Source organism: Muntiacus reevesi, chromosome 7, assembly GCF_963930625.1.
Source record: "Muntiacus reevesi chromosome 7, mMunRee1.1, whole genome shotgun sequence".
Taxonomy (NCBI): domain Eukaryota; kingdom Metazoa; phylum Chordata; class Mammalia; order Artiodactyla; family Cervidae; genus Muntiacus; species Muntiacus reevesi.
The window spans coordinates 73,820,703-73,844,486 of NC_089255.1; the positions used below are offsets into that span (position 1 = coordinate 73,820,703).

Genomic DNA, 23,784 nt, shown 5'->3' on the forward strand with positions numbered 1-23,784 from the left:
AAGAGCATTTGCAAACCAAACAGCCCAGTGCTCAAGGATTTGCCTATTGCTGCATTCAGTCAGCGGATAGAACTCGGACACGTAGGACCTGCCGTGCACTGTGCTGGGGATGAGGAGGGGTGGAGGAAAGACAGGGCAGACCCTACCCTCATAGGGCCTGCAGTCATATGGTAGAGACAAACACCAAGCAAGCAATTCACAATATGAGCTGTGGCAAAAAAGTAGGGAGCAAGAACTTCCCTGGTGGTCCAGGGGTTAAGAATCCAGCTTTCAATACAGGGGCATGGCATGGCATGTTAGTCGCTCAGTGATGTCCAACTCTTTGTAACCCCATGGTCTGTAGCCCTTTAGGCTCCTCTGTCCATGGAATACTGAAGTGGGTTGCCATTGCCTTTTCCAGGGATTTTCCCAGCCCAGGGATCAAATCTGAGTCTCCTGGATTGTAGGCATATTCGTCACCACCTGAGCCACCAGGGAAGCTCCTTCCAATGTAGGGGACTTGAGTTCAATCCCTGGTACTGTACTAAGCCCATACGTTGCACTGGAGAAGCCAGAAAATTGCAACTACTGAGCCCATGTGCTCTAGAACCTGTGCTCCTCAACTAGAGAAAGCCTGTGTGCCACATGAAGACCCAGTGCAGCCAAGAAAAAGCCTTCTTCAGCTTAGACCAGAATTTAGAGACAGGCTGGGACATCCCTTGACTCTTCCTTTCTGAAGCCCCTTAATTTTTCTTTTCTGAAGCCCCTTCTGGTTTTCCTTCGAGCGTGCCCAGAGGCTCAGCCTTCTTCCCTGGTTCCTTCTAACCCCTCGCTGTCTTTCCCGCCTTGGCTCTGGGCAGCTGGGGCCCGCACACTGCCTTGGAGAGGTGGATGCTGCCCCTGGGCACAGTTGGAGCAGTGGTGGCACCTAAAGCTCTCCTGCTGCTGCCCACCACCCACCTCCCCAGCCTTGGAGACCTGCTTTGGAGCTAGAAAATAAGAAGGGCTTGTCTGCCACCCACTTCCCTTCCTGGTGTCAAAGACTTGCTTATCAGGGCCAGCTCACCCTTCCTGACACACAGGAAGGCAGCCATCTGATAAAATGGGTTGTACCCTGGTGTCGGCCACTCCCTGGAACATTTGCATATTTGATGACACAATGCAAAGGAGTGAGTTGCTAATTAGGTGCCATCTAGGCTCCTGGGAAGATTTTCTTTAGGTGACATACAAGGGACTGGCTTATATTTAACAACAGTTGACTTCAGTTAAGAGAGTGTCCTCCATAACCTCTGCGCTATTGCATTGCTGTTTTTAACTGTGAAGAGTCTGTAGAAACAAGGCATTTGCTCAAGAACGGGTGCTCCTCATGTCCACCAAACTCGCCTCCTGAAAGGTCAACTCTTGCATCCGTGGACCCATGGCGTGGTAAATGCAGTACTGCCACATGGAGGAAATACACTGGCAAAGCCTCAATGGTGTTAGCGCAGCGGGCTGCTGTTAGCTCCTAGAGACAATCTATTGTGAAAGAGAAAAATGGAACGAATATTATCAACATAACAATATACATGTAGGCATACAACTGACAGAAGTTGGGGCTGGAAGGGGCATCTTGATGGAAAGATAGGTAAAAGGCCCTAGTAAACTCATTCTACAGAGTTAGGAGACTATCAAAAATCAACCCAGCCTGTAATCAAGTGAGTTTTAAGTACATTGCTTACAGTTAGCAAGATAACCAATAGAGGGACTTCCCTGGTGGTCCAGTGGCTAAGACTCTGAGCTCCCAATGAGGGGGGCCAGGGTTTAATCCCTGGTCAGGAAACAGATTTCACAGGCTGCAACTGATTTCCCATGCTGGGAGGATGATTGAAGATCCTACATGATGTAACTAAACCTGGCACAGACAAATAAATATTAAGGGACTTTCCTGGTGGTCCAGTGGTTAAGAATACATCTGCCAATGCAGGGGACATGGGTTCAATCCCTGGTCTTAGAAGATTTCACTTGCTGAGGGGCAATTAAGCCACAACCACTGAGTCCACGCTCTAGAGGCTGTGTTCTGCAACAAGAGAAGCCACCGCGGTAAGAAACTTGTGCACTGCAACTAGAGAGTAGCCACCATTGGCTGCACCTAGAGAAAGCCCTCGCACGGCAACAGAGACTCAGCTCAGCCAAAAATAAAAAACATCATTAAAAAAAATATTTAAAAAAAGAAAACGCGTTTGAGTCAGTTCTAATGAAGTGGATGAACCTAGAACCTATTACACAGAGTGAAGTAAGTCAGAAAGAGAAAGATAAATACCTATTCTAACGTACATATATGGAATCTAGAAAAATGGTACTGAAGAATTTATTTACAGGGCAGTAATGGAGAAAGAGACAGAGAACAGACTTATGGACATGGGGAGAGGGGAGAGGGTGAGATGTATTGGAAGAGTAACATGGAAACATACATTACCATGTGTAAAATAGATAGCCAACTGGAATTTGCTGTATGGCTCAGGAAATTCAAACAGGGGCTCTGTATCCACCTAGAGGGGTGGGATGGGGAGGGAGATGGGAGGGAGGTTCAAAAGGGAGGGGATGTATGTATACCTATGGCTGATTCATGTTGAGGTTTGACAGAAAACAGCAAAATTCTGTAAAGCAATTATCCTTCAATTTAAAAATAAATTTAAGTTTTAAAAATATTTTAGAAAAAAGACAACCAGTAGAATAACTGATAATTGTCATGACTAAAAATAAAGAGGATTAGGGAGAAGGGTGAGAGTTGGTTACTGGGCTAAATTCTCATCTTTCTTAGGCAGGAGTCAGAGGCATCTGAGGTTGATAAACCAATGTTGAGGAGCCAATTCCTTTGTGGGAGGGTGATGACCATCTAAGTGCTGAGACCTGTAAAGCCAGTTGTCTCTGGAAAGGAATAACAGAGTAAGGCAGGGAAGTGTTGTTATTCCCTATAAACCCCATGATACTACACTTAAATGATAGGCTGGTTTTACTTTCATGAAACTTACGAGAAATTCTTTTTCAATTTTCCACATTTTCTGTAATGGGCATGTGTGGTGATGACAATGAATGATAAGAGAATATAAGAAAAGCTTAATTAATTAATTGTAAATTTCTATTGTGGTAAAAACATATTACAAAATCATGACGAAAAAGTTAAGTTTACAGCTCAATAGTGTTAATTGTACTCACTGTTGTGCAAGAGACTTCTAGAACACTTTCCTCTTGTGAAACTGAAACTCTAAACCTACTGAACAATAGTTCCTCATTTCTCCTCCCTCCAGCCCCTGGCAACCACCATGTTATTTTCTGTCTTTATGAATTTGACTACTTTAAGTATCTCATATAAATGAAATCATACAATATTTGGCTTATTTCACTTAGCATGATGTCCTCAAGTTTCATCCAGGTTGTAGTATGTGGCAGGGTTTCTCTCATTTTTAAGGCTTAATAATATTCATTCTATGTATGTATCATATTTTCTTTATTCATCATATGTGGATAGACCCTTGAGTTGCTTTCACCTTTTTTGTTGTTGCAAGTAATGCTTCTATGAACATGGATGGGTATGGAAGCTTGATTTATTTCTAAAAATAGATACCCCAGAGACTTTCCTGATGCTCCAGTGGTTAAGAATTGCCTTGCAATGCAGGGGACTTGGGTTTGAACCCTGGTCAGGAAACTAAGATCCTACACGCTGGGTACCACAACTACTGAGCCTGTGTGCTCTGGAGCCCGTGTGCCACAGCTAGACAGTGTGTGCGGCATGAAAGATCCTGTGTGCTGAAGCTGAGACCCAATGCAACCAAATAAATAGATAAAATAAAAAGGATACCCCCAACAGATAAAGAAACTACAGTCAGAGAAGACCTATAACTTGTTTAAGTCACTCTCAGACCAAAGCAAGCTCAGGGCATACACTTTTGGGCTCCTGCCTTCATTCTCCTGACAGCAAGAGAGTTAGTTAAAGCCCAACTTCTTGAGATGGTATGGAAGCTGGAAGAAGCATGAATGACATGGAAGGTACATGGAAAGAAGCCAAGTTGACACCAGCCTGACACACAGTCCTCCTCCCATCCATCCACCTTCATGGTACTTTCCATTGTTGGCATTCTCCCAGCCTTGCCCATACCCACCCAGTGCCTTACTAGGGCTTCTGGTGCCTGTGAGCAGCTGTGATCTGAGTTCAGTGCAAAGGCATTTGATTAATCATCTCACTTTTCCGCAAGTTCACTCTTTGATTTTGAGTCTTAGACCTGTGTCCTGTGTTGAGTTACAGGCTGGTTGGAGGGCTCTGCTGGGTTGTCAGGACCCATTCACCTAGTCTCTGACCATCCTGGTAGAGCAGATCCCTTTCTGGGCTGGAGGCTGAGGGTGGAGCCATGTCACCAGTGCTGGCTAGCTTGGACAGTTTCCCAGTGTTAGGTGACAGATTGTTCTTGGAAAGGAAATTATTTAAGTTCAGCTTTTCCTCTGATGATCTGGGAGGCACTCGATCAACACATGTGGAGCTGAAACCCTGCAGGGACCTGGCCATTAATGGACGTGTGAACTGGGTCCTCAGGCAGGGCATGAGACACATCCCAAAGCAGGGGAAGACAGTGGGGTATAGGAATTCCGAAGCCTGGGGTGGGGGGCCCTGAGTCCCCCACAGGGCTACTGGGAGGCGTGGAAGTGATTTCCTTCCTCGCTGGACTGTGGTGTCGGGGCCACCTGGCAGCCTCAGATGACCCTTTGTGAGGTCCTTCTCTGAGCCAATGGCCCTGGGGGGGTGGGGCTGGGTGACAGTTGTCAGAGTTCAGGCAGCTGATGTCCGTGTCTAGGAAGGAAGTTGACACCAGGGGTCTTCCCTGTTTCCCATTCTACACCATCTGCCTTTTCTGACGTAGATCCTTGATTGGGATGTTCCGTTCCAGTTTATCCTGCCTTTTCTCTCTCAAGCCCTGGAGGTGGGTGAAGGAAGGATATTCTCCAAGGCTTTGTGTCTAATACATAGCCTCTAGCCACGCATGGCTATTAAGATTTACATTCACTTCAATTAAATAAAATAAAAAATTCAGCCCCTTGGTTGCATTTAGCCACATTGCCAGTGGCTACCATATGGACACTGCACATTGCGAACATAAAACATTTCCATCCTCAAAGAAAACTCTGTTGACAGGCTGCTAAAAGCCTCCTGTCTTTTCTTCTCTATGATTGTGATCTGAAGTGACTGAAACTGCTGTTTCCTTAGGCTAGGGGCATCCAGGGTGCTGCCTATTGAAATCTAAAAGCAGAGAATGAGTAGCGTGGAAATGCCCTCAGACCCCCACTCAGGACTGAGTCCAGGGCAGCCTTGGGCTCTGAAATCTTGCTCTTCCTGAGGGTGGCACCACCTGAAGCTACCACCCTCTAGCTTCCCAGGTTGCTCAAGTGGTAAGGAATCCGCCTGAAAATGCAGGAGCTGCAGGAACTGTAGTTTCAATCTCTGCATCGAAAAGATCCCCTGGAGGAGGAAATGGCAACCCACTCCAGTATTCTTGCCTGGAAAATCCTCATGAATGGAAGAGCCTGGCAGGCTTGCAGTTCAGGGGGTCACAAAGAGTCAGACACGACTGAAGTGACAGAGTACACCTGCAAACCATTTAAGTGAGTTCTGGCTTGCAGCAGGGATTTGGTTCTGCTTGCCACCAAATTTATTTCATGAATGTTCCAGGGTGTGAGGATGCTCCCACCTAACCTGGTCTTCTCATCTAGATCCCTGTCCTAAAACCCCACACCTCAGTGGTCATCCAGTCACTAATCTTCCTCTGATAGACTGTTGTTGTCTGTAGGCCATGGCTCCTGGCAATTAACCATTTGCTTCCCTGTGAAAAGACTGGTCATTAGAGTTTGGAAGGAAGTGGGGACATGTGTCTGTCTGGGATGTCTGTAACAGGAGATGAGGTTTTCCAGAATAATGTAACACAGCCTTGCCGTCTTCCCCATACCTGTCCAAGACTGTCTTTTTTGTCTTTTAGATCCACCCCTCAGCACCACGTATTCCCCACATGACAGCCAACTTTGGGACTCCATCAGTGAACCTTTTTTTTTAAGTTAATATATTTTTTATTGGAGTATAATTGCATTACAATGTTGTGCTAGTTTTCACTGCACAACAAAGTCAATCAGCTGTATGTATACAAATATCGGTGGCACTAGTGGTAAAGAATCCACACGCCTATACACGAGATGCAAGAGATGCAGGCTGGATCCCTGGGTCAGGAAGATCCCCTAGAGAAGGCAATGGCAACCCACTCCAGTATTCTTGCCTGGGAAATCCCATGGACAGAGGGGCCTGGCAGGCTACAGTCCACGGGGTCCCAAAGAGTCAGACATGAGAGTGTGCATACACACACACACATATGTCCCCTCCCTCTCGGACCTCCCTCCCCCCCACCCCTCACCCCACGCTTCTAGGTCATCACAGAGCACCAAATTGAGCTCCCTGCACCACACAGCAGGTTCCCACTATTTACACACGGTAGTGTGTATACGTCAGTGTTATTCTCAGTCTAGTCCACCCTCCCCTTCCCCACCCTGGGGTCACATGTTGATTCTCTACATCATTGCATCTCTATTCCTGCTCTGCAAATACGTTCACCTGTACCACTTTTCTAGATTCCACATGTATGCATTAATATGCAATGTTTGTTTTTCTCTTTCTGACTGACTTCACTCTGTATGACAGACTCTCGGCCAAAAAAAGGAATGAAATTGGGTCTTTTGTGGAGATGTGGAGGGACCTAGAAGCTGTCAGTGAATCTCTTTCACCTGCCTTGTCAGGGTCGCTGACAAGAGGCTGAGAAGACAGTTAGGAGGGATACTTTGTCTCTTCTCAGTGGAGTGGATAAGTTCAGAGATTATGAATCTAGGCCTGCTAGCAGCCAGCTTTCCTGCCTCTCAGTGAGAGTCAGCCTGGAAAGTGGATCTCAGTAGAGAGGAAAAAGGAGAGAAGACAGAGCCCTGGAATATTATTAGAGCCAGCCATACCTCAATACTTTGCAAACTATTGGACTTCCATGGACTTTCCAGTTATAAGAGGCAATTAAAGCTGAAGATAGTATCAAAGACAATTTTCTACTAGAGTTAGCTTATGTTGGATCTCTGTCACTTGCAACCAAAAAACTAATACAAAGTCATTGAGGTGAAAGTTGCTCAGTAATGTCTGAGTCTTTGTGACCCCATGGATTATACAGTCCATGAAATTCTTCAGGCCAGAATACTGAAATGGTAGCTGTTCCCTTTAGGTTGAGATATTTGGTAGGAGGAAGTCTCTACTGAAAGATCAAGTTCAGGTCCTTGCTAAGATAGCAGCAAGGAATGGTCAGACTGGGGATTTCCCTGGGGGTCCAGCAGTTAAGACTCTGTGCTCCCCATACAGGTAGCCCAGGTTCAATCCCTGGTCAGGGAACTAGATCCCACATGCTGTAACTAAGACCTGGCACAGCCAAACAAGTAAATAAATAAGATAAATATATATTTTTTTAATTATTAAAAAAATAGCCCACCTCTTTTAAGAAACCTTCCCTGACCACCCCAGCCTCTACCCTCTTGCTTCTAATAGCCTCTACCCTCTAATATGAATTATAATCATCAAAGAACTGAGGACTGTCTTTTATCAATGTCTGCTTTCATTGTCTAGAATGGCACTCTAAAGATTTTACTGTTACATGTTCACAGCTTGTCACTCTCTCTCACTTGGTCAAGGTCAGAGATGGGGCCTGACACTTCTGTGTCTCTGACAGGATCCAGCATAAGGCCTGGCACATAACAGCACCTCAGTGAATATTTGTGGACTAGAAACTTGTGGTTACAAGTGTGAGAGCCACAAGAGGCCAGTCTGTATGCAGCTCTCCTCAGTGGGAAATGAACTCCACTTAAGTGTCCACAGTGATGGGAGGTGACAATTCCTCTAGCCAAGCTAGAGGGAATGGGGCTAAAGGGGCAGGAGGAGCAGAGGAAGAGACTGGAGAAGAGGTGAGAGAGGAGATCTTTGCTGATGGCTAAGACCTTCCAGGGAACATCTCCTAGATCCCCTGGGATATTGGCGAAGAGAAATGTCTATATGCTCAGACTTCTCTGAGCTCCCTTGGGGAGGGGTGCAGGCCAGGGGGCTGGGCGTAGGGTGAGGAAAGGCATAGGCCAGAATTGGCTCCTCTCTGGAAACACCTCCAGAGCTGGGGCAGGAGCCACGTGGGAGAAACTAGGGTCCCCAGTCCACGGTCACTCCTCCTTCTGGATCTATTTTTGATTCTATCTTAGTTGTGGCATGCCGGCTCTCTAGTTGTGGTGCATGGGCTTAGTTGCCCCATGGCCATGTGGGATCTTAGTTCTCCGACCAGGGATCGAATCCTCACTACCGGCATTGGAAGGCCAATTCTTAACTGCTGAACCACAAGGGAAGTTCCTAAAGGTCTTTTGAGTGATGAGAAGATCTTTGACATAAGCCTTATGTCCGCATTCTTTGAAAGCTAACAGTATGTGAGCGTATGCATTCTGAGTCATTCCTAAAAGGGGAGGGAATCTCTTCTCTCCCTTCAGGTGTGATCATTGTCACATCTGAGAGCATAGAAAATACTACACAATTAGGCCCTCAGCTGTTCTCTAATTGTTTTCTGACTCTTCTCTTTTTTGATTTGATTACACATTTCCCTCCTGGGGCAATGCTACATCTTATTCTAAAGTGTGTATCTCCCAGCAACCACAACACTCAACTGGATGGATGGATAGATGGGGGTAACTTAGTAAATATTACCTTCCTACATAAACAAATGAATAACAAAATCTGTATGAGTCAGGGTTCTCCACAGAAATAGAACCAATAGGATGGAGATGGATATATACATGAAAAGTTTTATTATAAGGTGTTGGCTCATGTGCTTATAGAGGCTGAGAAGTCCCATGAGCCACCATCTCTAAGCTGGAGACCCAGGAAAGCTGGTGGTGTGGTTTGGAAGGCCTGAGAACCAGAGCACCAGTGCTGTAGGTTCCAGGCCAAGTCTGAAGGCCTGAGAACCAAGAGTGCTGAGAACAGGAGATGATCTACATCCCAGCTCAGCCATCAAATGGAGAGTGAATTCAAAGTTCTTTCACCTTTTTGTTCTATGCAGGCCACATGTTGGGGAGGGTGGTACACTTTACTCAGGCCACCAGTTTAAATGTTAATCTCTTCTGGAAACATCCTCACAGACAACCCAAAACAACACTGAACCAGATGTCTGGACATCCTGTGATTCAGTCAAGCTGACACATAAAATTAACTCTCACAAACCCTGACATTGACCAAGCATTTATTATATCCCAGGCACATGCTAAGTACTCTACTGATATTATCTCATTCTTAGGGATATATATGTATGAGCATACCATAGAGAAAAAAATATGTGTGAGCATTCCATAGATTCTTTATATTAAGTGACTTCTAGGGCCTCTTCCAGTTATAAGATTCTTTAACTTGACATGGCAATAGGAAAACTAAGATATTGAGGTGTGGGGCTTGGATACTTAACACCTAGAAGCAGAAATAAAAATAACAGTATTAGTTATTCCTTTCTGTGGACTAGGAACTGTGCTAAGTACCTCATAGATATTTTCTCCCTTATTCCTTAGATAGGAACTACTACTATTCACTCCATTTCCAGATGAGGAAATCAAGGCAGAGAAAGATTAAATGGCTTGCCTAAGAAGCAGAGCTAGCATTCAGGTCTGTTGACCCCCAAGTCTGCGCTCTTAACCATCCTGCTTCCAGGGGGACTATAAAGCTCTCCACCCTGGCCTGGATGCCTGAGAAAGTGCCTTTCCCTGGGGCCACAAGGAGGCAGGCGACATGGGGGAGGGAGAACCTTGTCGTGGGACCTGTGAGGTTTAGTGAGGAGGAGTGGCATGGAGGACATCTGGGGCTGAGGAAGGTTCTGGACTTGATGCCACAGGAGCCTCTGAGTTCAGCGTGAAGGAGACTAACTCTCCACTCCCTTCAGCAGCACTTGGCAAATCCCGGCTTTGCTCCCTCTGTATCTCCCCAGAGCAGAGAGGACAGGATGTTCTGGAGTTCTAGCAAGGGGACCACTCCTTGGGAACAGGCAGCAGAGCTATGATTAGGGCTTAAAAGTCTACGGCTGCCAGGCAAAGGCCTTGCCTCACCTTTTATAGCCTGCTAGCTTGAGACATCATGTCCCAAGTATTTAGAGACTTTTGCTTCCCACCCTCCCTCATCTGCTTTATGACCCTGAACACATTCTTCCTTTTCTTCCCTTTGGTTCAATTTTCCAGCCCCTGGAACAAGGTTGTATCTCACTAGTGAGCCTAGAGGCTTTCTGGTGAATTGAAAGCAATTTATACTTTCAGTTGGTTTTGTTGGGCTAAACTGGGTGGGGGCATTTCTTATCTTGGGTTTAATTTGCTTAAGTTGCCTCTACCTTCTCTGCTTGGGTTTAGTGGCTCCTTGGGAGCTGGGGTCGGTTACTTTGGTAGCCTGATGATTTTAGGCTGCAGAGGGGCCTGGGAACATGTCCTGGGTTTGCCATTAAGGACCACAGGACCTGGGACCTGGTACTTGACCTCTCTGAGACTCAGTATTCTCATCTGTAAAATGAGAGAATACTACCTGTCTCCAAGGGTTGTTGGGCAATCCTCAAAGGATGGTTGACTAGCCTGGCACTGTGTTGTCCCCATCACAGCACAAGCTGAGGACAACCACAGTCCTGAGATAAGGGTGTTTGGATCAGAGAATCAGGAGTTAACAAGCCAGGCTTCTCTCCTTAGACAAGTTTGGAGGTGAAGGGGAAAGAGCTTGTTGTAGCTGAAAGATCCAGTGTGGGGTTACTTCAGATGGTAGAATCCACGATTTTCAGGATTGGAAGAAACCCTGGCAATCCTCTAAGGCCTATAGGAAGGCAGTTATATAGCAGGAGAGAGACAGCAGGCAAGGCCCTGCTTCTGAAGGGATTGGAGATTTTGAAGGGAGTGCCTTCAAGAATAGGATAGGACCAAGTGGGGAATGACTGGGAGCCTGTCACTGTTCAGGTGGACAAACAAAGTTATTCCATCCACCCTTCTGTCGACGCTTCATTCTCCGTGGAGAAGATGCCGGTGGTTTAGGAAACGAGATGGACCTGGTCCAAGCTGCCCTAATCCAGTTGTAATCAGCCCATGTTTCCTGTGTGGTCTGGCACAGAAACCAAAGGAAGGGGTACACAGGTCTGGGCCCCATTGTCGCCTTGGCACAGCAGCTCCGTCCTCTCTGGAAGAGACAGAGAAGCCAGGGAACCCAGAGGCCCCTGTCTGAGAGGAAAACATCAACAACCAAAATTACAGTCAGGAAGAACTGCCTCCATCTGCAAGTAACTGGGCAATTACCTCCTAATTAAGCTCTTATTAACTTGCCTTCTGAAAGTTACAGTATAGGACTTGGTCGGTGCACCCCACCCTGCTTCTCTCTAAGGTGTTGATTAAGCACTACACATGGAATCAAGGTGGAACTCTTTCATCTGATTAAATATAATAGCCTGATTAATTCCAACATCTGAGCTCTTAAAAGCCATACCCTTTTATCTTTGGAGCACTGGGAGGGATTTTGGGGGGTTTTATCTTGAGTCCTGTGTTTCAGGGGAGGGAGAGGAAGCACCAGGAGTGGAAAAGACACAGAGCAGAATTCAGACTCATGTTTTTTAAAGTGTGGTCTAATGGATCTCTCTTACATCTGACTCACTTGCTTATTTAAAAAATGCAGATTCCCAGGGTCTGTTGCTGAGTCAGAAACTTGCCAGGCAGTTTTTATGAACACCCAGGTCTGAAAAATTCTCAGGTGGAAGTGGCAAGTCTTCTAGGATATCAATTGCATAGATATATGAAGTACTCAGACAAAATCACTGTGGTCCATGACCGCAGCCATGAAATTAAAAGATGTTTTATCCTTGGAAGAAAAGCTATGACAAACCTAGACAGCATATTAAAAAGCAGAGACATCACTTTGCCAACACAGGTCCATATAGTCAAAGTTATGGTTTTTCAGTAGTCATGTATGGATGTGAGAGCTAGACCATAAAGAAGGTTGAGCACTAAAGAATTGATGCTTTCTAACTGTGGTGCTGGAGAAGACTCTCAAGAGTCCCTTGGACAGCAAGAAGTTCAATCCAGTCAATCCTAAAGGAAATCAACCCTAAACATTCATTGGAAGGACTAATGCTGAAGCTGAAATTCCAATTCTTTGGCCACCTGATGCAAAGAACTGACTCATTGAAAAAGACCCTGATGCTGGAAAAGATCGAGGGCAGGAGGAGAAGGGGGCAACAGCGGATGAGACCATTGGGTGGCATCATCAACTCAATGGATATGAGTTTAAGCGAACTTCGGGAGATACTGAAGGACAGGGAAGCCTGGCGTGCTGCAGTCTATGGGGTCTCAAAGAGTTGAACATGATTGAGCAACTGTACAACAGACAACCCAAAACACCATCTCAGCTAATAGTTTCTTAACCCACCTTAGAAAATTTTTCACTTTAACATTAGGCTGGGTAAAGCTTGACTATTCCATGTTTACACTTCATTTATCGACAGGTAGTGATGTGATGCAAATAGAAAAACTGCTGGCCCAAAGGCTAGAAGTCTTTCTGACTTACTTCCTTACTAAAAAATCACAGATTCCTGGGGTCTGTTTCTGTCCGGAGTCAGAAACTTTCCAGGCAATTTTTATGAACACTCAGGTCTGAAAAGTCTCAGCTAGAAGAGGCCAGAAGTCATAGAAGGAATAGCATGTTCGTGTATAAATCACCTTTAGATCATCAAAGGCTGATGTCTTAGTGCCAAATCCCAGGTCTCAGGAGTTGTAAATGCTGGTTTAGAGCTCTTTTATCTACTGATAACAAGGGTGAACAAAAGTGATCTCCAGAAATGGTTCACATGTGCTCCCAGGTTCTTGAAAAACCACAAGTGATTGGCAAATGTTTCTGTTGTAGACGTAAAGTCAAATAAACAGCTCATTTCCTTCAAGACCTCTCCACAGCAGCAGCCATGAGCCTGAATGTAGTAAGAAGAAGAGCTGTCTTCCTCTCCTTCACCCCACACTTTCTTCCCCTTCCCGATGTAAGATTTTTCTGACACTTAAGGAATCCAGGGGCTTCCCTTGTGGCTCAGCTGGTAAAGAATCCGCCTGCAATGTGGGTGACCTGGGCTCGATCCCTGGGTTGGGAAGATCCCCTGGAGAAGGGAAAGGCTGCCCACTCCAGTATTCTGGCCTGGAGAATCCCATGGACTGTATAGTCCACGGGGTTGCGAAGAGTTGGACACGACTGAGTGACTTTCAGTAAGGAGTCCAGACTGAGGGAAAGAAGTTACTGACAAAGAACTTCAGGAAGCAGCTCCCTTGCACCCACTGCCCCTTGCCCGGGTCACTGCCCTTTCTTCTAATGGAGAGTTAGTTACAGACCTTCCATTCTACTCATTTCAGGAAGCCTGGGGGCTACATGGCTTTGAATCACTGTCTTGTAAGGCATAGTGAATTTCATTCCGTGTGCTCTGAGGACATGAAGAGTTGGGTCCCTGACCGCTGAAGATTCTGGTAGGATTCTGAATATAGGTAGCCTGGGTAACTCTGGAGCATAATGGCACACTTTAAAAAAACACAAACACAGATTTATTGAGATGCATTTCACATACCACACAACTTGCCCATTTACAATATACAATTCAATGATTTTTAGCATATTAAATATTTTTAGTATTTTATCACTACTAAAAGAAACTCCAATCCTGTTAGCAGGCACATCACCCTCCCCCCGTCCAATCTCCCTTCACCCCTACTCCAGCTGTATGCAACCATTAATCTACTTTGTGCGTATTTGCCTATTCTGGACAGTTCAAGTAAATGGTATTACATATATGTGTGTCCTAGTGACCAGTGACTTCCACTGAGCATAATCTTTTCAAGTTCTTCCATGTTGTAGCATGAATCAGTACTTCATTCCTTTTTGTGACTATATAATAGTCCATTATACGGACATACATTTTGTTTATCCATTCATCAGTTGATGGGCATTTGGATTGTTCCTACCTTTTGATTATTATGAATAATGCTGCTATGAACATTTGTGTCCAAGGGTTTGTGCAGATAGATGTTTTCATTCCTCTTGGGTATATACCTAGGAGTAGAATTGTTGGGTCATACGGTAAGTCCATATTTAACCTTTCGAGGAACTGCTAGACTGTTTTCCAAAGTGGCTACACCATTTTACATTCATTAACAGTGAGAGTTCTAATTTTTCCACTTCTTCCTTAACATTTATTATTATGTGTCTTTTCCCCCCACCCCTATTATGTGCTTTTGATTTTAGCTTTCCTAAAAGGTGAGGACTTCCCTGGTAGTCCAGTGGTTAAGACTCCAGGCCCCCAATGCAGGGGTCAGGGTACTAGATCCTACCTGCTTGCTGCAATGAGGTTCCTGTGTGCTGCAACTAAGACCCAGCGCTGGCAAAAAAAAAAAAAAAAAGTATGAAGTGATATTTCGTTTTCTTTTGATTTGCATTTCCATGATGGCTAATGTCTCTGCATATCTTTTCAAGTGCTTATTTTCCATTTGCACATCTTCTTTGGAGAAATGTCTTATTTAGATCCTCAGCCCATTTTACAATTTGGTTTATTTGCCTTTTTATTATAAAGTTGAAGGAGTTCTTTACATATTCTAGATACAGTCTTTCATCAGATATACGATTGCAAAATCCTTCTCCCATTCTTTGCATTTTTTCACTTTCTTGATGTCCTTTGAGGCACAGAAGTTTTATATGTTGATGAGGTCCATTGTATCTGTTGTTATGGCTTGTGATTCAGATTTTGAGAAACATGGCTAAAACGCAGCTTGAAACTCGAAGCTTTGAGGCCTCAAAGTTTGGTGGTGCTTTATAAGTTGCAGGGATTCCCTTCGACAGAGATTTCCTCCCAGTTTAGGCTTTCACTCCCCACCCAGCCAACCAGCCCTAGCTCCTTCTCCAGGCTGGAAGCATAGAGCCCCGGGGAACCTTCACTGTGTTTACATCCCCTCCCTCTCCTGAGGTCTACCACAATAGAGCAGCTGAGATGACAGTTTGGAAATGTCCTTTATTGTGAAAACTCAATGGCCTTTGTCTCTGGGATTTGAAATTTAGATGCAAATGTTGGCAGCCAAGGAAGGACGAGGGGAAGGGCTAGAAGAAGAAACCCTGCCATTGATTTCCATAGTGAGTCATTCCAATTCTGTGTTGTCTTGGTTTTCTCACCCATAAAATGGGGAAAAATAAGTCCAACTCCCCATTTCAGTGGGGGTACTTTGAAGATGAGTTAGAATACTTTGAGATCTTGGATTAAAGGCATTACTGAGACACAAGGTGTTATTATAATAATAAATGACTTAATAGCAGAAAGGGTGAGGTCGCTAAAGCAAACGGCTGAAGGAGAGGCTCTGTGCTGCGGAGTGGCTTCAGTCTAGAGCTGCTGGGCCAGACAGTTTTATTCTTTATTCTTATTATTGTTCAGTCGCTAAGTCATGTCCAACTCTCTGCAACTCCATGAACTGCAGCATGCCAGGCTTCCCTGTCCTTCACTATCTCCTGGAGTTTGCTCAGATTCATGTCCATTGAATCAGTGATGCCATTCAACCATCTCATCCTCTGTCGTCCCCTTCTCCTCCTGCCTTCAATCTTTCCCAGCATCAGGGTCTTTTCCAATGAGTCGGCTCTTTGCATCAGGTGGCCAAACTCTGGGAGCTTCAGCTTCAGCATCAGTTCTTCCAATGAATATTCAGAGCTGATTTCCTTTAGGACTAACCGGTTTAAGATTGGATTATTTCATCTGAGTTCAACACTGCTCTATGATGGTAAAGAGTCTGCCTGCAATGCAGGAGACCTAGGTTCAATCCCTGGTCGGGAAGATCCCCTGGAGAAGGGAATGTCAATCTACTCCAGTATTCTTGCCTGGAGAATCCCATGGACAGAGAACCTGGCAGGCTATAGTCCATGGAGTCACAGAGTCGGACACGACTAAGGAACAAATACTACTGAATATGTCCCATATGACTTCTGCCACAAGGCAAGATTACACTCTTTTTAGGAAATAAGCTATACATTAAAACAAGTAGAAGCAGCGCAAGACATAATCAAGGCGTGAATTGAATGGCAAGTGTCAAAAATAAAGCAGACATGCTGAAGAGCCGTGTTCCCTTATTATGAAGCTAAGGTCTCCCACACACTAGCTGACTTTGCCTCAGGTTCTTCTTCTCTGACTGCAATTGTTGGTATAAAGGACTTGGGATAATGGCTGGCGCATAGTAAGCCCTCAAATACTGTACTTGTCAGGCTCGGGTTTTGCTGGTTATGTAATATTGACCAAGTGGCTAGACCCCTGGGACCTCCTGTTATCCCATCTGTAAAATGGGGATAAGCATACTTACTAGTGAAATGGAAAAAGACCCTGTGGGACCCTCCCAGGTACAAATCCTTTCCGTATTCCCCATTTCTCGTTTGTAGAAAACAGATTTCGTTCAGCCTCCTAGAGTTCTAAAGGGCAGATTCAAACAGCTACTAATCAGGGAAGGTAGGTTATGCAGAAACAAAGAAGGAAAAGTTAAGAAACGATGGTGCAGAAATGGGGCAGGGTTAGAGATCTTCCTGAGGTCAGTGATCAAACCCACCTCTCCTGCAGTGTAGGTGGGTTCTTTACCACTGGGCCACTAGGCGAGGTGGTCCAAATCAAGGAATACACACAACATCTTTGAGTTCTTCTGCAGAAACTAAAGACTTCTTTGAGTTCTTCTGCAGAAACTAAGGACATCTTTGAGTTCTTCTGCAGAAACTAAGGACTTCCCCGGTGGCTCATACGGTAAAAGCATCTGCCTACAATGCGGGGGACCCGGATTTGATCCCTGGGTTGGGAAGATCCCCTGGAGAAGGAAATGGCAACCCACTCCAGTATTCTTGCCTGGAAAATCCCATGGATGGAGGAGCCTGGCAGGCTACAGTCCATGGGGTTGCAAAGAGTCGGACACGAACAAACTAAGGTCCCCGACCTCCCACCCCCCACCCCATCAAGGTGGAGTATCAGGCAAGATTCCTGGGATAGGGCCCTATTACCTTACCACCAACCGATCAGGAGAATGTAAGAAAGACTGACCTGTTCCCCAAATGATTCTCCTTTTAAAAAATTTCCACAGGGAGCAGAGACTCCAGAGTTGGCTTTTGGCTAGGAGTCAGCCATCTCCCCAGGTGAATGGCCTCCCAAATAAAGCAAGGTTTCCTTTCCAACCAACACTTGTCTCTCGAGTATTGGCTTTTCAGAAGGAAGCAGAGGAACCTGATTTCCAACACTAGCTCATAAGGCAGCTGTGAGGATGCAGGGAGACAGCGTTTGTAAATACTGCAGCATAGCAGGAACCCTGCAAATGGTAAGCATTCACTAAATGAGTTACTATTACTATCAGTAACTGCGTGCTGCAGTCCATGGGGTGGCAAAGAGCCGGACCCGACTGAGTGACTGGACAACCACCACTACGATCTCCATTGACCTGTCCAGGCTGGGGGTGAGGGGTACTGCTCACCAATGAGGTATCAGTAACAGTCCAGCGGGACTCTTTGCTACGCTACGGACTCTAGCCCACCAGCCTCCTCGGTCCTTGGAATTCTCCAGGCAAGAATACTGAGTGGGTTGTCCTTCCTCCCCCAGGGGAACTTCCCTACCCAGGAATGGAACCCTCTGTCTCTTGTACCTCCTGCTATGGCAGGCGGATTCTTTGCCTCAGCACCACCTGTGGCTTTAGTTAAGCCAGAGGCCTTCTTTGGAAGCTGGAATCTGAGATGGGCAGGACTGATAGGATTTGGGTGATCAGAGAAGAAAGCACGATCAAAGAAAAAGCAGAAGCCTGAGGCTGAACTACACTCTGGAACGCAGGAGAGGTCTGGGGCTTCTCCTTTTCCCCCGGAGCCCGGAGTCTGGCCGGCCGTTTCTGGCTGAGCCGCGGCGGCTGTTTACCTCCGACCCTGCCCCCGCCCCCACCTTCCGCAATCTCTTTCACCTTCCCCTTTGGCGCGGGCAGGGCTCTGCTAGGCTGGAGCAGGCTCCCTCCCGCAGGAATGTGCGACCCTCCCTCTCAGAGGAATGTGCGCCCGGATCAGGCCGAGCGCCTACCCCCTTCCCCCGCCACGGGTAGCCAGGAGCCCCGCTGTCTTCACCATACCCTCGGCCTGGATCCAGTTTCAAAGTCACCTGAAAGCCATTTCCTTCCGCGCCCGCCCCTCCCCTCCCTGTAAATCACCTGGGGCTTGCATTTCCCGGGAGTAGCTTATTTTTCTTTTCTTTTGGGCTTGTTTTGTTTTTAAACAGGAATATCCGTCCTTTACTAGACACATTTAATCTCTACACACTAAAGTCAAATGTACCCAGAGGTTCTGATGCTATTCCTCCTCCAATCCCGGGCTTCTCTCCCTGTATTGTGCTGGGACAGCATCTTTTTTTTTTTTTTAAACAGCACCTTTGTTGATGAATTATTTCCGGTTTAGTTAAAGTTTGGGACGAGGTGGCCGAGTGGTTAAGGCGAAGGACTGCTAATCCATTGTGCTCTGCACGCGTGGGTTCAAATCCCATCCTCGTCGAACATATGTTTTGGCGCTTCCCTGGTGGCTCAGAGGGTAACGCATCTGCCCGCAATGCGGGACACCTCGGTTCGATCCCTGGGTCGGGAAGATCCTCTGGAGAGGGAAATGGCAACCCACTCCAGTATTCTTGCCTGGAGAGTCCCACGGATGGAGGAGCCTGGCAGGCTACAGTCCACGGGGTCGCAGAGTCGGAGACGACGGAGCGACTTCACTTATTGATGAATTATTTCCGGTTTATTTAAAGTTTATGCTCTTGCTCAAACGCCAGCGGGTCCTTATAGAATGTCTCCGTCCCGCCTTCCGCCCCTCACTTTTCCAGCTGTGCACCTTTCCATGCCGAAGTGATTACATACAGACATCAGAACAGGGGACAGTTTCTCTTTGTTGTACCAAAATGAATCTCTTATTACACGGGTTTCTTCTGCCTCTTGCTTTTCCCATCTAACAGTATCTTCGTGGTCTCTAAGTTATCGACTTCATCTCTTTCTTGCCCGTTTCTCAGAGGTTTGAACTTACATCTGTAAAGGGTCACGGGAACCGAATTTCGGTGAGGAATTCGAGACGTGCCTTTCTGACTCAAAAGCTGAGGTGCCCGGCTTTGGAAGGGTCAGGGCTCCCGAGTCCGATCCCCACTAAAGGACCTTTCCTGTTCGTAAAATCGGGGCCGTTTAGGCTGTCCGGTGCCCTCTTGGGAGGCGGTGATATCAGGTCTGTGACACCAGGGGGACCCCCTCGCCCCCCGCCCCACGTGCGTCTTTGTGTCTTAGCGCGTCTAGGTGGCTCCGGGGCGGCTAGCGTTCCTCCGGGCGCACACCGCCGGGGCCGCGCGCGAGCCCCACCTGCGGCGTTAATCATTAGCTGGGCGCGAGCCCCACCGCCGCCGCCGCCGCCGCCGCCGCAGCCTTTACCCCGGGCTCCAGCTCGCAGTGCCGCGAGGTTTCCCCCGGCCCCCGCCAAGCCGCCAATCGCGGGATTCCAGCCGCCGGCCCGAGTCTCCACCCACTGGAAAAATTCCTGGTCCGCCCTCCCGGTCTCCCTGCCCCCTCCCGTGGCTGCTCCAGCTCGGCTCGGCCCCGACTTCCTGCTGGGCGCTGGGAAGGCGCGCGCGGGCTGGGGTCCCCGGGGACCGCGCTCGCAGCTGGCCGCGCCCCGGCCGCCAAGGGGTTGGCGGTGGGCGGGAGCGGCCGGCAGTCCCGGCCCCTTCCCGGAGCGACTTTCAAACTTGTGCCTGCGTTGCGGCGGCACCTGGGTGGCTTCGCGCGCCTTGCGTTCCGGCCCCGGTGGGGCAGCCGCTGCTCGGTGAGTGTTCCTCGGCTCTCTCCGCGCTCTCCGCCAGCGCCACCGGCCCAGCGCCCTGCGGGGTGAGGACCCGGGGGAGGCAGAAGGGGGCTCTGGGCCGCGTGGGCTGCTTCCAGGGCGACACTCCTAGCCAAGGGCTGGAGCGCGGGAGGCTCGTGCCAGGAGAGATTGTCTGTCCTTTAGCCCCCACCCCGGAAACGAGAGGAGCGAATGCGCCGGGTGGCTCCAAGGGGCTCAGTTTGAAATCCGGGAAGCCCGCGAGGCTGCGCCCATCCGCGCCCACTGCGCGCTAGGTTGCCGGAGGGCTGGTCCTTGCCGCGGACTGTGGGCCCGGGCGGAGTGGACCCTTTGGGGGAAGGACCCGCGCCTCTGACCCCGGGAGCCCGAGGGCGCCGGCAGCCTGTTCCGGGTTGGTGTCACACGGTACTCGCTCTGGGAATCTCAGCTCACGTCCTGGAGGGATTAGAGTGGGTGCCAGAAATGGGGTGTCGGGGAGCCGAAAGCACAGAAGCCACTGCCTGCCACTGTCTCCCTCGACCTCGCCCACTCCCGAAATCGGTTTGGTTCATTTTCTCCCTATTCTCAGCCATTTGGTTTGGAAAGCTAGGAGAAGGCGTGCCAATTTCAAGAGGTTTCGGGTCGCTACTTTTACTCTTTGGAGCTACTTTTGAAAAACAAAAGGAAGAACGGAGTGGGAAGTGTAATAGTGGGAGGCGGGAGGGGTGTGGCCTGAGGGGGGGCGGCTGGTCTGTAAGATTCATCCTGGAAGTCACTTGCCTGTCTCCTCTCGTGGGGCCCCCAGGAGGCGATCCGGACCGGATCACCCTCCAGGGAACCCTAACTGGGTTCCCGGAGTCTCCTCAGCCCCACCTCTGCGCTGCTCATCACACCGACCTTGCTTAAGAGATAATAAGCAGGGAGAGTAATGATAGCCCCCGGGGCGCCGCGCTGAGCGCGCTGCTTGCCTGCCTGCCTTCAGGCAAGTGCCATTCCACCCTCTCCTTTGCTCGACTGGGGATGGAGTGCTGAGTGGCTTAGCTGGGAGTGACTTCACCCCAGCCATTTCCGGCGGAAAACCTAGGGAGTAAGAACCCAGAAAAGTTGTACCCCTTCTCTCCGTTATGCTCTTCGCTGTGGTCCTGGGAAACCTCATCTCCCCGCTGTTAATAGGCTTCTCTCTGCCGCCCCCACTCCCAGACCCTTGGATATCTAAGCCCGGGATACCTTGCTTTGGGGGTGGGGCAGGGAGTAGGCTTGGGGTAAACCAAGTCCTAGAAGCAGAGAGTGATTTGCTGAAGAGCTGCCTTGGGCTTTGCTTTTGTTTTGTTTTTCCTGATTTTTATTGGAAGTGGGACAGGGGGAGAGTGGGTAGAGCCCTGGCCTGGGAGCCCAGCTCTGGTTCTACTGTGTAGCATCAAAGACTGAGTCATCTGAACTGGAAGTCACCTCCGATGTGCCATTTACACATGAAGGCAGCAGGGCCCAGAGATGTGAGGTGATTGGAGCCGGGCTCCTACTGGGCAAACAGGGACCAGAACTCAGGTTTCCTCGTGGTCTAACCCATGCTTTTCCCAATATGACCTAAATCACAAAGCTTTTTTCTGACTCAGTTTCCTCTTGAGTAGAGTTGGAGGCTTGCCTCCTTTTCCTCCTAGAGGGGCCTGGTAAGGATCAGAGGAAGCCAGGTATGTGGAAAGTGCTGCATAAACTCCTATACAAAATGAAGGTTCAGTGTGGCTAGGAGGAGCCCCCGAGAGCTGTACAGTGTATTGGAAAGGTCCCCTGTGTGCCACAAGGAGATGGTAGATACCAGGAGCCAACGGTGGACACTCCCCCGGCCTGTAATAGCTCAGCTCTAGGGTAAACATTTGCCCTACCAAATCGACAGCCATCCCAGGGTCACTGTGTTTACGCTGGAGGCGGCCAAAGGCCGTGGCCTGAGGGCTGTCCAGGGCAGGAGGGGAAAAGCAATTGTGTTCCAGATGTACGGCTTGCCCCTTCACCTCTGCCCCTCTTCTCAGAAACTTATGAAGGCTCTGGTTCCAAGCCTGGGGGTTGCTTCAAGCCCAGGCTGAGCACTGACTTTGAAGGGTTAATCGGGAAGCCATCTAGCTCTTCCCGGCTGTATTCGGAGGTTGAGGGGACTCTGGGCACTGGGAGGTGCTGCCTTTGCAGCTGCCCTGAGGGCTGTCTCCAGCTCCTCATTTGTCCCCCGCCTCCCCACCCCAGCCTGCCCCTCTGGACCCAGCGGCTGCTCAGTCCTGGCCAGCTGCGTGTCCATAGGCCTTTGTTTCAGAGTTGCAAACTGGCCCTCCCCAGCAGAAGCCCTCAGGCTGGGGCCCTGGCAGCTGGAAGTCACTTCTGCCAGCAGGAAGGCTTTACTGGAGTCCACCGGAGACCTGGCAGACCTTCATTTCCTCGTGTAGGTCCCATCTGGAGCCCTCAGCTCACCCTGGCCAGATTTCTGTCACCAGCTCCACCCTGAATGGATGGATCATCCTCCTTTTCTTCCTACACTCACAGCCCTTCGTTCTATTTTAAAGGGTTCTTTCATTCATTCAAGAGTTTTTTGGCATCTGCTATATAGAATGCTGGATGCAGGGGACACTGCAGTGTACAAAATATATTAGAGTCATTGACCTCATGGAGCTGACTTCTAGTGGGGGAAGCTGACAACAAGCAAGATAAATAATGGAAGGCAAGTTAATGATGAGCAGAGCAATGTGATAGGAAAGGTGGATGTGAACTGTCATGGAGTGGGTGGGATGGTGTTCGAGATGGGGTGGCCTGGGAGACATCCCGAGGAAGGGCTCTTCGATAATGCCTGAAGGAGGAATTTTCCCTGTCTCTGGTTTCCAGTTCTTGAAACCCAGTTCAAGGAACTCACTGTGGGGCTTGGCAGCTTCCTAGCCCTGCGGTGCTAACCTTCTTTGAGCCTGTGTTTCTCATCTGTGAAGTGGAGTTAGTCATCATACCTACCACGTACGGTTTTGTGAGTGATCAATGAGCTGACGTCTGTTCGATGCTTAGCAGAGTCTATAGAGGTCTTCAGTAAGTGAGAGTCTTCTATTTTGTTATTTCTCCAACCAAATTCTGCAGGGGTAGCCCAAGCTCTTTATTGCCATTGCTAAATGAAAAGCTTGAGGCAAGTGGGGAATTGGAGGCAGGTGAAAATGGAAACCCTACCTAGTGCAGACTTTTGTAGTTGGTGAGACTCTTCAACCCTCTCCTAGATTCAAGGCTGGGGCATTGTTGAGGATGTGGGTTTCCCAGGTGTGTGTGCTGCTTCTAGGGTGAACTGGGGGCAGCCCTGACCCACCCTTGTTCTGGAATTTCCCTTGCTTCCAGCTAGCACTGATGAATCACACCTTCATCCCTGGCCTCTCTACCCTGCCTCACAGCTGGAAAGGCTAGCTGTCTCTCCCCCAACTTCTGTAGATAAATTCCCCTGGGAGAAGAAGAGAAAAGGCTGGTGAATACGAGGGAGGGGCAGGGAAGGTCGGGCAGATGGTGGGTGGAGCCGTTTGAGGAGAGCCTGCAGAGGTTCGAGAGTGCTCACCGATGCTCAGGCAGCCCCAGAAAAAGTTTCAAAAAGGGTCCACCAGGGACCAGAATTTCGAGTAACACGGACAGACAGACACTGTGAGTGCCGAGTCTGGCTGGACTCCGCTCAGCTCTGCTTCCACTCAGCCAATCTGAAGAGTCTTTTCCCCTCTCAGCTGAATCAGGACCTCAAAGGGACGTGCCTGAACTCAAAGACCGCTGCTGTCAAAAGCAGCGGGGAGCGGTTTCCTGGGGGCCGAGCCCGGCTCAGGAAGCGGCGATGGGCGGTGGAGGGCGGGCTGGGGAAGTGGTCATCAGCCAGACCGCGC

General features: G+C 48.5%; 1 protein-coding gene and 1 non-coding gene across 2 annotated transcripts in view; both read left to right on the forward strand.

Annotated features, from left to right (window-relative positions):
* Positions 1-18,528: 18,528 nt before the first annotated feature.
* On the forward strand, positions 18,529-18,610 carry TRNAS-GCU (transfer RNA serine (anticodon GCU)). The gene has a single exon. It is a non-coding gene; the product is annotated as a tRNA-Ser (tRNA).
* A 1,064-nt stretch (positions 18,611-19,674) lies between these two features.
* Positions 19,675-23,784, forward strand: part of PLEKHG3 (pleckstrin homology and RhoGEF domain containing G3) — a 42,969-nt gene continuing 38,859 nt past the window's right edge. Inside the window, exon 1 of the mRNA XM_065940619.1 lies at positions 19,675-19,912. The gene's annotated coding sequence lies outside the window, so the exon portion shown is untranslated. The remainder of the gene's footprint in view (positions 19,913-23,784) is intronic.